The 14,875-nt window shown below is 36.4% G+C and overlaps 1 pseudogene; it reads left to right on the top strand.

The window, feature by feature from the left end:
• Window positions 1–9,267: 9,267 nt before the first annotated feature.
• LOC107509997 lies at window positions 9,268–9,844 on the top strand (annotated as a pseudogene).
• Window positions 9,845–14,875: the final 5,031 nt, after the last annotated feature.

Raw genomic sequence — 14,875 nt, 5'->3', positions numbered from 1 at the left:
ACACAGAAAGGCAGCCGAAATGGGAAGATAAAGAAGCAGAAATCATATGAAAGAACAGAAGATGGAGTCAAGCGATATAGCAGATTTAGAGTTCAAAACACTGGTTATAAATACTCAGTGAAATTAAGTAAAGTGTAGATGAATTTAGCAAGAATTTTAACAAAGAGATAAAAAACATAAAAATGGGAGTGGAAATTATAAAAGAGAACCAGTCCGAAATGAAGAATGTATTATTTGAGATGAAGACTGTATTAGATGGAATCAACAGAATGGAGGAAGAGGATCAAAACACTGACACAGGGGATGGGGAAGCCAAGGCCACCCAAACAGAATGACAAGAAAAAAGTAACTAAGACTATAATAATAATCTAAGGAGCCTAAGGGACAAAATTAAGGATGACAACATCCATGTCACAGGGGGTATCTGAAGAGGGAGAACAAGAAGTTGAATATATAGTGGAAGATACAATAATAGAAAACTTTCCTAACCTGGTCAAGGAACTAGACAATTCCAGGAAGCTCAGAGTGCCCCCTAAAAAATGTACCCGAAAAGCCCCACACCAAGACATCATAATTAGGCTAAATGCAAAGAGAGAATCTTAAAAGCAGCAAGAGAAAATCAATTAGTTACCTACAAGGGAGCTTCCATAAGACCGGCAGTCAATTTCTCAAAAGAAATTTTGCAGAACAGAAGCACTTGGCACAAAATATTCAAAGTGTAAAAAAACCCAGGATCTACAACCAAGAACACTTTATCCAGCAAAGCTATCATTTAGAGTCAAAGGACAGATATAGAGCTTCCAAGATAAAAAATAAGCTAAAGGAATTTATCAACACCAAGCCAGTATTACAGGAAATGTTGAAGGAACCTCTTTAAGAAGAAAAAAACATGTATCGAAAACACAAATAAAGAATGGTAATAACAACATATTTATCAACAAGTACCTCAAATGGAAAAGAGTTAAGTGCTCCAACAAAAAGAGAGAGAAGCTGAACAGACAAGAAAACAAGACCCCTACATGTGCTGCCTACAAGAGACTCACTTCAGATTAAAAGATTCACAGACTAAAAGAAAGGGGATGGAAAAAGATATTACCTTGATTTCACATACTTGTGAAATCTGAAGAACAAAATAAACAACAGCAGAGAGATTAAGTACAAATGAATAGATACAAAATAGTCATGGAGATATAAAGTGTAACATGAGGAAAATAGTCAACAATGTTGTAAAAAGCATGTAGGAGGAGAGAGGGGCACTGTATAGAGTGGGGTGACCACTTCACGAGTTATATAGATCTGTAATCACTGTGCTGTCCAACTGAAATGAATAGATTATTATATGCGAACTATACTTGAAAAAAAACTCATTACATTGTACAATGTAAATATGAGCAACTAATTGTCTATTATACTTTATAAAGCTGGGGCGGGGCGGATAAAAAGTACAAAATTTAAAACCAGAGAAATGATGGTTATTCTCCACACTGTATGAATAGTCGTAGGCTCTATACTCTCACAGGGACACTAACAGGTAAGGTTCCATAGAGGAGATAAATTAGAAAGTGAAGGCTCTCAAAACTGTCTGATACAAGGGGTGATGAAGCAACTAAAGATATTGACTCTGGACAGACTGGCCTGAAAGACATGTGATGGTTAATTTCAAACATTTGAAGAACAACCTGTCGTAAGAGAGAATATGGTCACTCTAAATATCCCAAGATCAGTGGGTGAAGAGACAGACAGACAAATTTTGCCTCATAAAGAGTTTTTGAACATTAAAGTCTAAGAAAATGTGTTGAATAGCTTTAGAAAGTATGAGGTTCTTGTCACTGGAATTCAGTCATGGGGGCTGACCACTTGAGGACAAGTAATATATAAATACTAAAAGTTTTGATAAAATGAAATCTATAGGTTCTTTTAATACTGAGCATCTTTAAATTATTATTATTTTGCATAGCACAAGGATCTTCTGGAACAAGGTGTTATAGAAATAACGGTGCCTCAATTTCTGTCAACTCTTCTTCACCATGATAAGAATGAACTGTGAGAAAAAAAAATATGTCTTTCTTTTATAAATGCTACCAAAACTCTACCTTTTATGCTATTTAATAGAAATAAATTTGAGGAGTTCAGCTTCTGGCTAAAAACCTTTGTGTGATTCTTCAGGTCCAGCCATAAGCAGTTACAAAGGCTTACCCCGGCAGGGCTCGTGGAGGAAACCTGCTCTTGCCCACACAATGCCTGGTGCACAGCCAGTGCATTACAGGCTCTGAAGGAAGTTGCAGTCAAGGGCTCCAGCCCGCCCTGGCTGGCCATAGTCTTATGTATATCTGCATTTCTGGCCTAGGCACTCAATCTGGAGATTTCCTTTTGTGGGTACCTTGAAGATACTTCCTCACATCAACTCAGTATCCAGCACCTTTCCACTTCTAGTACTCCCTTTTCTCCCTCCCTCCAGCCCCCAGATTAAACATGAGTCTGGTCATGTTTAAAATGATCCATAACACTACAGGAGCCATGAAACGGTAGGAGCCTTGTGTTCAGGGCTTCCTCGACAGTGAGGAAAGCCCATGTCTCCACTTATCCACTTGCACCTCCCCAGGCGCACCATTCTACGGGAAAAGTGGAACATTGGGGAGTCGGTTCTTTCTCCGGTTTTAGCCTCTTGCTTACACTATCACAGTGAGCAATTAGAGGCTTCACTCCTACTTTTGATATGTTGCTTTAGTCGGCTACTCTGACACCTGAGAGCTCAGCCCTCTCGAACTCAGCTGAGCTCCTGACAAAACACATAATCATGATAATCATGCTTTAAAAATATATAAGGTTAATTTTAGATCTAAGATCACACACATCATTATGAACCATTCCTTGCACTTAATAATAATGCTTTTGTGCTTGTTAAGTCTCCTAAAAAGACCCACTGTAGCCAGTCAACTTTGCTTTCTGTTACAGGTCACTATAGCCTTGATAGCTTTTCTGAAATCTACTACCAATAGATAGAAATCTTACTGCACACACACAAACACATACATACATGTTAACTTGAGACTCCTCTGTTACATGCATGTCTTGTCCATCCAATTTCCTTGAGCTCCTTCCAGATACTTCTCTTCCTACCCTTGGCAGCACCCACCCCCCCCCCCCCCCCACCACCGCCAAATCTCATCTTAACTACCATTCAAGCTAGGCCTGTAATGGAGTGGAAGTATATTAGCAATTAGCCTACCACTCCTTCCTTTAGGGGAAACATCCTCTTTCATTCAAGGTTGTCAAGATGGGGACCATACTGACCTTACTTTAGTCACAGATGTGGGCATGTGACCCTAGTGAAGCCAATTAAAGGATTCCACACCGACGGCCTTAACGATGGTTTCAGAGAACGGCGAATAGCCAGGCTGCATCACACCTTCCCAAGGATTTTTTTTGCCGTAGGTATGGGGAAAGGTGCTTTTGTCTTTTCTGGCATCCTAAGTCCTATAGTCTATGTAAATTCAAGCTGCTTTGAGATACCTCCCCCGACTGGAAAAAGCTCTCTGCTATGGGAATGAATAAAGCCAACATTCAAAGGAAATAGAAGATAAAGAGTTTGAAAAATCAACTCTTTAGATCTAATGTTACCTAATGTGTACCTCAACTTCATAGTTACATAAATCAATAACTTCGTTTTCCTTTGGTTTAAATCAGTGTGACCTGAGTTTGTCACTTGCAAACATAAGAATTTTGATTAATACATACAGTATGTAATAAATTATGTGTTTGTTTAACATAATGATTTCTCAGATAATTGTGTTAATGAAACAAGATCTGAAATTAAAACTATAAAGTGAAGATAATATCATTCAATTAATTGTCACATATTAATTTTTTCAGTTGTCATTGTGGAGAGTAAGATTTGGGGAGGAGGATAAGAAATCAATTAAAGCATAAAGCTCTGATATCTGGATTGCAAAATTCTAATCTCCATAAGATAAATATAATATGGCTATTTATGCTTGAGAAATAAGTAGTTTCTGCCTAATTTTGAATTGTTGCCTTTTTATATGCTCTGAATCAGTCTTTCTATGAATGGAAAATATTAATTCTCATCAGAATTAATTTGAATTCTGACAATAGTTGTGATTTGTATTTGCATCTATATTCTACTAGAAAAAAAAATAGATGTAACACAGACTGAACCCTGTTGAGTCCTGAAGAGGTAAGGGAGTCTAGAAAAATTACAGAAAGAGTTTGGTGAATTGGAAAAATGTAGGTAATTGCAGACCATCATATTTTTATCACCTGAATGTAATACAAAGAATAGCACTCACACAGGATGTACACATTTTTTGGCCCTGGGATCCCAGTGAAAGCACAATTTTTCTGACTAAACACACACACACACACACACACACACGCACACACACACACACACAGAAAGAGAGAGAGAGAGAGAGAGAGATATGCATGCATTTAAACACATAGACAGACATGCGTTCAGATACACACACATTTTCTCTCCCCCTCTCTCTCTTCCTCCACCCCGCCCCCTTTCTCTTCCTTCCTCTCTGTTCCCAGTTCCTTAAAAACCTAGAAGCCACTGGCCACATTTGTCATCCAAATAATTAAAAGCATTAGCGAAGAAGCTACAAAAGTGTTAATGTGTCTACAGATTTACTCATTTCATTTATCCTTTTCTATCCACTCTAGGCCTTCAACATCTTTTTTAAAAAAACATCGTAAGGTTTATTAAAAACATATCACCCCCACCCAAAATTTATGGTGGCTACTTTAGGTATTTTATACAAACATCTACAGTATTTTTTTTCCATATGCCACTGGGGAGAAAAAGAGTTTTATTTGAGGAAGCTTCATGACTGTCCTGATTCCTCTGGTTCTTACATTAATTAATCTCCAACAAGTTTTTCAATAGCTTTGTTTCCCAAATTTTGCTGCATATCTGTATTCCCTGGGAAGCTTTCTTGGGAATCCAGATCTGGAAACCTCTGCTCTATAGCCTTGTCACTCACAGTGTGCTTCTAGGACAAGCAGCACTGGCATCACCTGGAAGATTTTTAGAAACACGGAATCACTGGCTCCACTGCACACATATCTGCAAGCAAGATTCCAAGGTGATTTTCTGTACATTAGTGTTTAAGAAACATCTACAAAACACAGTCATTCTTTTCTCCATTCCTATGACCCCAAATTCTGACTTATTCTACTTACTTAAGAACATTATATAGCACATTTAAATTTGATTTATTCTTCATCTGCACCTTGCACCAATAAAATCTAAATCTCTTCTTAGATCTCAGGTAAAAATAGGCTTTGAATTTTATAAATTCCCTCTTTACTGTCTCATTCCGCTTTATTTTTGGAAGAACATCCCCCAGTGGGTTGCACCACTAGCATGTCCTGAGCTTTTGCCTCCAACACTTTTTGACCTTTGCTGTTCATGTAGGTTTCACTTCCAAGGCTGTTTCATCTTAGCTGTGACACAGTCATTCATCTCCTGCCACCTAATTTTTCAAAATCTTTCCTTTGACAGACTTCCCAGACTCTTATCTAGCTTTCATCTTTTGGGCCAGCTTTAATTTTGGCTAATATGGAGACCTCCTTTTCTGCATGATCTCAGGCTAGATGCAATGACCTATTCCAATTTCTAAACTTCATTTCTAGAAAATTGTTTACCAATATCCACTTTCTGGCTTTTCCTAGTTGACTTCAAAATGTCTGGGTAAAGGTGATTCATCAATCACCTTGACGTTTTATCTACCCATTGCTGGATGCTTAATGTTACACAAACCACCTTCTTGAAGCTCTTCAATTTTTCACTTTCCATCCAGATATTTCGATGTCACATAGATGCAGTAGATTAAATACACACAAGAAAGCGATTGGCTTGTCATAATGGTAGCAATATGGAAAAAACAATGATAATAGAGCCTGAAGGTTGTTAAGAATAACTTCTGCCTGGGTGTCTTTACTTCTTCACTTCCAAAGACCTTTCTACAACTGCCTTTCAGTTACTTCTCCCAGGATCAGACTCCGGACCAGGACGTCACCAGAAATTGTTTACCTCTGACACCTCGAACGCCAGTTTACCACTGCCTGATGAAAAATATTCTGTCTGCCAGACTTTGTATTCCCTCATCCACACCTGCTGACCCCAATTCAAACTAAATTAACCAGAACATGAACTCAGCCTTTTAGCAGCTTCCGCAGGAAATCGAATTACCCAAGAATGTCATTTCTGCAGTCATTACTGAAGATTTTCTGGAATCACACAGAAAGGCTGCATCACATATGGTTCAATATTACTGTTCTCCAAAGTCCAGACTTCCCCCGAGAAGGCTCTGTCCTCCTCACTCCCAGACTTACCCCTCAGACTCCTCTCTTTGACATCACCTCCTCCCCAGCTCAGGATTCCACTCAGGTTCTCCCAATCTTTTTTCAGGGAAAGTCCATTCTGCTCCAGTTCCTACTCCCAAAAATCCAGAGTGTCCATTGAAACTAATTCTAGTGTCCAGTCCGAAATCAAGGTGTGTATGTACTCTCTATGCCTTGTATCGATCTAGGTTTTTACATCACTGGCTCTCATTACATGAAAATTAGGTAATTTCACTGCACTTGAAGTATTACTGAGGGCACACATCCATCTATTAGGCCTTACAATGCAAAGGTTAGATTCAAGGGCTCTAGAGTTCAACTGCCTCTTTACTAGTTCTCAAAAAACCACTTAACTCCTCTGTGCTTCACCCTTAAAATGGGGATAATGAAAATATCTGCTCCCAGGGGTAGTGATGAGGTTTGTATGAAATCATTACATAGTGCTCATCACAGAGCCTGGCCCAAAGTCAGCACTAAATGCATTTCAGTTATAGCAAGGATCAGCATTGATCATAAACCCTTCTTTTGAACGGCTCACATTAAAAATAGCATTTTATTTTGATAACTACCTTTTATTTTGACCTAGCTTCTGTGTGGACCAAAAGATAAAAGAAATAAAAATGTAGAGTGAGGTAGACTTTGGACTTTTAAATTAAAAGTGATGAAAAGGATTATAATTCCTCTGCCCTAATAAATTGTTGCAGAAATAGACTGCAAAATTAAGTCAATATTGTCAAGGAAAATGAAAGCTCACCCATTTTGCTCTCCTGCCTTCACGCAGGTCCACATCCAACTTATTTCTGGCAGACAAGGATAACATTTAGTTTCCAAGGGTTTCTCAGGAGAGATTTGGCATTCTATCTCTTTTTCTGAATGTGAGACAAAAATGTGGGTCTTTTATTCTAGACATGGATGTATGTATAGAACAAAAACTGAGCAGGATGAATGAGCATAGAATTGACAAAGGTTTCTGTCTTTTATTTACATTTCTGTTTTCTAATTACCACAAATGATTTACAATGAACAGAAAATAATTGGCAAAAATGCTATACTTTTACTCACCTACTCTTGGCAAAACTTCACATTATTCCCTTAATTTGTTAAATCCTGTCACTAGTATAGTCTTGCCTATCTAAATTTGTAAAAATTATGTTAATAATATTAAAATGCAACTGTCACTTCAAGAATTGACCTTCTTGGGTCAAAGAGGACTAGCTCTGGCCCTGGTGGAGAGGACACTTAAGAAGGTGTGGGCAGAAGCAGGAAGACCAGCTCTGAAGCTGTTTGGTAAACAGCTAGGAAATAATGTTGAAAGCCCAGAGTAGGCAGTGCAGTAGGGGTGAGAAAATAAGAAAAGATGGAACAATAGTATGGAGGAAGGATGACAGGACGTGGTAACAAATTTCTTCTGTCTAAATTTTTCTCATTTATTATAATTAGTCTTCAGGGGAAAAAAAAAGAAAAACTTCTCATCTCTATGTCTGGCAATACATTATACTTACGTAGTGCTTCAGGAGAAGAAAAGAAGAGAATTACTATTTCCTGAATGTGTTAGGTCTTTGGACCTCTTCTCTATCTGTATTGGTGATTTCAACCAATCTCACAGTTTAAAATATCTATATCCTGAGGGCTCCAAATTTTTTGTGTCTAGCTTTAACTTGTTCCCTGAACTCTGAGCTTATATATCCAGCTGCCTACTCAACTTTTCCACCTCCATGCTTATTAAGCATCTTAAACTTAACACGACCTTAAATAAACTTGAGATTCTTCATCCAGCCTGCTACCTCCTTTGTCTTTCTCATCTGTTATTGGCTTCTCTACTCGTAAATGCTCGAGTCAAAAATCTTTCAATTATCCTCAACTCCTCTTTTTGTTACATATCTCTTCCAGCCAGTCAAAAAATCCTATTAGCTTTACCTTCAAAATATATCCAGGAGGACCCCTTCTTTCTAGTGATAATAGGCTGTACTTTTCAAACCAACCCTCACAACAAAAAATTGGGGGACAAAATAGTTTTTAAAACTAAGATCTGAAAGATAAGAGGGAATTACAAAAACTGAAGAGAAACTAATAATTTGAGAACTAAAAAAAGACCAAAATAAGATATCTTTGCCCAGAGGACATGTGCCAATCCGAGAATATTTTCCTTGTGAATATAAACAATAAAAAGAAACTCTCCCCACTGTAATTTGGGACCTTAAAGGATCTACAGTATGAGGCTGGTCCATGAATGTTTTGGTTCTCACATAGACTTATCCCTGAGCTCTACTTCTAGTCATCTAGTGAATCTCAAGCTTTGAACTTGACTTAAGTTGATCCCAAACTGGTTGTATCCCCATGGCTGACAGAAGCAATGACAAATCCTTTCTGTGTGAAGTTTCCTTAATTAATTATAAGCCTCAAATTATTCCTACTCTTTTTTCAAATAAAACATCCAGTAGGTATTCAAAAATAACTAGGCATACAAGGAAACTAGAAAGAACCAGCAGAAGCAACAGATTCAGAAGGCTTAAGAATTACCAGAGACTATAAGGTAATTGTGCTCACTATCTTTGAATAAACAAAAAAACCAAACTTGAGGGTCTCTGTGAAAATTTTAAAAAGCATATATGTAATGATAAAGCAGATAAAAACAGAATTTTATAGAAATGAAAATTTTAAATTACATGAATGGGTTCAACAGCAGATTAAACACAATTGAAGAGAATTAGTGAACTGGAGGATAAGTCATAAGAAATTATACAGAATGTAGCATGGAAAAAAAAAATGATTAAAAGCATAACATAGAGGCAGCCAGCTGGGATGGCTGGAGGTATGGTGGGGTGGGGGCAGATGTGGCTTCTTTGCCTCATATTTTCCCAGCACTGCCTGGCCATCACATAGATCACCACCACCATGAAGATCTGGATTTCAAAGCATGTTTTACACCCATGGGAAACTATTACAACAGCTGCAGTGCAGTTATACGCAAACTCTGTGAATTCAAATATCGTTGGAGTTGATGTATTGGACAGACATATAAATTCCTCTGGAAAGTTTCACAGCTATAAACTTCTCACCACAGAGAGAAAACTGCCTTCCATTGTGAATTCATTTATCATTGCAGCAAGAACCAAAGCATATGTGTAAGAACGTGCCATATTTAATCTTGCAGAGAAAATAATGGAACTTAAATCTACTAATATTTCATTTACAAATATGGTTTCAGTAGTTGAGAGACAAATGCAAACCATATCCTTAAAACCCATAAAAATGATTTTGACTCGAGAAATCATAATGCCTTTGAAACGAATCCATTTAGCAGTTACCTAGAAGGACTAATAGCAAGTACCACATCTTCAAAAGATAATAAAGGCTGAGAAGCAATGGAATGAGTAATACATAAATTAAATACCAAGACTGAATAGTTGACAGTTTTAACAGGGGGAAGATAAGGACAGCCATAGCAGCAGTAGCATTTGTAGAGAAATGATAATGAAAATTGGGATACAACATATGGTACCCCAGGTGTCTCTAAGCTGGCAATATATTTAATTTTGACAGTTCCAGTATCTATGTGAAAATTTAACAATTTTTGAAAAAGTACTTTGAAATTGGTATTTGCATATTCAATGTCCTTGAGGTAGAATCTTAAAGTTTTTCACACATTGATCTTCTAGCTGGCTTTGGACCAATCTAGAACAAAGCAGAGCTACCTCTTATGTACACACTATTTCCCTAAGGTAGATTCCATTCAACAGCTTGCTTGAAGGACCTCACTTTCAAAGGAGAAACTGTACAATTTTGAAGGCATATTAATTTGTATTTGAAAACCTACTTTGCTATAAACCACCATTAAGAACCACAATGTTTTAATTTGATATTTAATGATATTTCTAAAGTAAAAATTAAAACTAAATATAATTTTATTGTATTAATGAGAACTGTATAATTTTGTAAAAGTTTTATAAGTTAGTAAAGTTATTACTTTCCTTCAGTTTGTACTTCCAAAAGTCTTTATGATTTAATATGTTGTATTATGGGCTAGTTATGTTATTTGAAAATCTAGACATAGCTGAAAAAAAAAGTTTAGAATAGAAAGTAACAAAAAATGTCCATAGTGAGAAAATCTCACATTAAATCAAAGTCTCAATATAGTAGGGAAAGTGAAGAAGAAGCAATATTTGATGAGATAGTATCAATTTTCTAAACTATAGAAGGGTAACAATCACATCTTCTAGAAGTACTATGAATCCCAAGCAGAAAAATTAAAAGGATGCCACACCAAGATATATCATGGTTAAAATTCAGAAAACCAACAACAAAAAGAATGTCTCAAAAGTGATGAAAGAAAAAAGACACGTTGTCTTAAAATAAAAACAACAACTGACAAACAGTAATACTTTAAAGAGCCATAAAAGAAGTCAGAAGACAGTGAAATTACTGCCTTGATGATTTTTTTTTTTAAATCTAAAAGTCTACATCCAGCTAAAGATATGTTCAAACAAACGAAATGAGTTTCTTCTAGCAGATTTGCACTGAAGGAAATACATTTCAGAAAAAAATAAAATAATCCCAGTGAAAGGTCTAAAATACAAGAAGTAAATAAAGAGAATAGGCAATAACAAGTGTGAGCATAAGTTCAAATAAACATTAATTATGTAAATTAATGAGTATAATTTCTTATGTTTTAAAAATATATATATAATTAAAATATACAACAATAACAGCATAGTCAAAGAAGTGTGAATAGATTTAAACTATTCTAATGTCCTATATCAGCCAAATACTAAAAGTATTTAACAATAGTAGATTTTGATAAGGTAACAATGTATGTTGTAGTTTCTAGTGTAACCACTAAAAGAAAGGAAATATAGCATATAACTTCCAAACCATTCTAGCAAAATAAAAGTAACAAATGTGGAAGAAAGAAAATAGTGCAAATAATAGCATAAATTAAATACATTAAAAACAATTATGTTATAGAAGAGATAAATAAAGTCAAACACTTTTAGTTGAATTGACAATTCTCATTTTAAAAAAAAGAAACAAAAATAACCAATAAAAGGAGTACAAAGGGAAGCATCATTACAGATCCTGCAGTCATTAAAAAGGTGATAAGAAGAAATTAAGAATAATTTAAGGCGAATTAATGTGAAAAGGTAGTTGAAGTAGACTAATTTCTAAAAAATAATCAACCAAATGTGATTTAAAAACAAAAATAGAGGTAGAAAAAAATGACGTCGATGATAGAGGCTCTGTTCATCCCTCTGGCCACCAAATCAAAGTTATGACAGAAACAAAGAGCAAAAAGCAAGGAAAATCACCTGAAATTTAGACGAACAACCCCTACAACTAAGGAGCAATCTAAGAAATTACTCTGCAATGGCAGAAGGTAGGACAGGGCAAGGACACGAGGCCACCTGGTCCTGGGTGGCTGAGTGGGACAGAGGCAGCATCGGCGACAGACATCTCTTAAAGGGGCTGTGTCCACAAGTGCACTTTCATGGTGACAGACCTGTTCTCTCTGAGCACCAGAGCTGGTTTGGATGCTCTGAAGGCACTAGAGACTTACGGGGGGACACTGAGTTATTGGAGAGAGGGTTGAGGTGAGGCTCACTCTGTACAGAAGTATTGGCAGTATCCATTGTTCCTCTGTTATGCCTTCCCCACTTCCTGTGTGCAGACATAGCACACCCGAAGCAGAGATGTCATAAAACTTGATAACAAAGGTCACTCCACACACAGGATTCCCTAAAACTCCACCTCCCCCAAATCGTAGACCCACCCAAGCCATATTCAGTTGTGTCCTTGGGGAGTCCTGTGCAACTTGCTGAGCAGCTCCAATATTCACACTGGTAGCAGCTTACTTCAGTTTCTGGCATGGTTTCTTGATGCAGCCACAAGCACTGCATCTGTGGAATGCTTGATGAATCTTAGCAGTTGACTCTGGAGGGGCACAGGCTTGGGCTAAGCTTGTCCTGAAGCCAGCCCATCTCAGGACTGTGCCACTGGACACCTACCACACAAAGCTACGCTAATAAGACTGGGAAGCTTAAGAGCTTTGATTATTACATAGAAACAGACACAGAAAGACAGCCAAAATGGGAAGACAAAGAAGCAGAAACCATATGAGAGGACAGAACAGAGGTCCAGAAATAATGGAATCAAGCAATCTAACAGATGCAGAGTTCAAAACACTGATTATAAAGATGCTCAATGAACTTATGGGAAGTGCAGATGAATTCAGTGAGAACTTCAACAAAGAGATAAAAAACATAAAAATGGAAATGGAAATTATAAAAGGAACCAGTTAGAAATGAAGAACACATTATCTGAGATGAGAAGTATATTAAGTGGAATAAAAAAAAGTGAATAAAGAAGGGGATCAAATGACCTATATAGAGGATGGGGAAGCCTAGGACATTCAATCAGAATGTCAAGAAAAAAGAAGCCAAGACTATAATAATAATTTAAGGAGCCTACGGGACATTATTAAAAGTAAAAATATCTATGCCATAGGGGTATCTGAAGAAAAACAAGATGTTAAAGAGCTATTTGAAGAAATAATGATGGAAAACTTTCCTAACCTGGTCAAAGAAATAGACATAAAACCCTAGGAAGCTCAGAGAGTTCCAAACAAGATGAACCCAACGAGGCCCACACCAAGACACACCATAATTAAAATGACAAAAGTTAACTACAAAAAGAGAATCTTAAAAGTAGCAAGAGAAAAGCAATTAGTTACCTTCAAGGGAGCCCCCATAAGACTGACAGCTGATTTCTCAAAAGAAACTATGCAAGACAGAAGGGCTTGGCATAAGATGTTCGACATGATGAAAACCCAGGATCTACAACCAATAATACTTTATCCAGCAAAGCTATCACTTAGAGTTGAAGGGCAGATAAAGAGCTTCCCAGACAAAAATAAGCTAAGGGAATTTATCAACACCAAGCCAGTTTTACAGGAATTGTTGGAGGAACTTATTTAAGAAGAAAAAACATGTATCAAAAACAGGAATAAAGAATGGTACCTCAAATGGAACAAGTACATCAAATGGAAAAGAATTAAGTGCTTCAACCAAAAGGTAGAGTGGCTGAATGGTTAAGAAAACAAGACCCCTACATATGCTGCCTACGAGATACTCACTTCAGATTAAAAGACACACACAGACTAAAAGGAGGGGGATAGAATAAGATATTGCCTTGATGGACCTCTAGGGTATTGCACTCAATGAAATGGGTCAGATAGTGAAAGACAAATATTGAATGCTTTTATGTACATGTGGAATCTAAAGAACAAAATCAATAATAACAACAACAAAAGCAGAATAAACTCATAGATACAGAGGATATTTAGAGGGATACTAGATGGGTGGAAGGTTGAGGGGACAAAAAAGGCAAAAAGATTAGAGGTACAAATGGATAGCTGCAGAAAAAGACATGGAGATATAAGTGTAGCATGGGAAGGATAATGAATAGTGTTGTAATATATAAGGGGGAAAGGGGTACTGGGTTTCGTGGGGTGATCAGTTTGCAAGTTATGTAGATCTCTGATTATTATGCTATACAACTGAAACTGGTATATTATTTATGCCAATGTAACTCAAAAAAACTCATTCAATTGTACAATGTAAACGCAAGCAACTAATTGTCTATTATATTTCAATAAAAATGAAAAAAGAAAAAAAAACAAAAAAATAGAAAATCTGCATGATGACCTTTTTAAAAATGCAATCATTAAGATGAAGTCTTCGTACCAACCTTCTAGGTCCAGATGACTTCACTGGAGAATTCTAAAAACCATTCACAAAATTCCATACTTTCTAATCAAACAAAGTCATCCGGACAATAGAAAAGAAACTCATTTTATGAGGCTGGCATGTACCCAACACAAAAATCTTCCCGAGACATATACAAAAGGAAATCACAGGCCAATCTTTCTAATAAACATAGATGCAAAAATCCCAATCAAAACATTAGCAAATAAACTCAACAATAGATAAAAATGTAATACATCACAATAAAAAATGCAAGGTTGTTTTGACATTAGATAATGAATGCAATACACCACAAAAATAGTATAAAGGAGAAAAACTATACAGTTACCTCAAGATATTCAGAAATCTTTGATAAAATTAAACATCTATTATAATAAAAACTCTTAGTAAGCTAAGATAGAAAAGAATCACTTTAAGCATGATGAAAAGTATCCACCAACATCATATCTATCCTGAAACACTGAAAGTGTACTTGAAACAAAGAATAATAGGACTGCCTACTAGTATCACTTCTTTTCATCATTTTACTGGAGATTCTAGCAAATGCCGGAAAGCAATAAATAATGAATGAATGAATGAATGAATGAATGAATGAATGTTTTACAAATTAAATGAGAAGAATTGAAACTATCATAATTTAAAATGATGTGACTGCATAGCAAGTCCCAAACCAATCGCATTTGGACATCTTGCTATATTGAAAAGCAAAGAAGCACTTATAGACTGATAGGAGCAATGCAAAG

This window comes from Rousettus aegyptiacus, unplaced genomic scaffold (assembly GCF_014176215.1).
Source record: "Rousettus aegyptiacus isolate mRouAeg1 unplaced genomic scaffold, mRouAeg1.p scaffold_m13_p_11, whole genome shotgun sequence".
NCBI classification, from domain to species: Eukaryota; Metazoa; Chordata; class Mammalia; order Chiroptera; family Pteropodidae; genus Rousettus; species Rousettus aegyptiacus.
The sequence above is the reverse complement of the archived record's forward strand: the minus strand, read 5'-3'. Positions and strand labels throughout refer to the sequence as shown.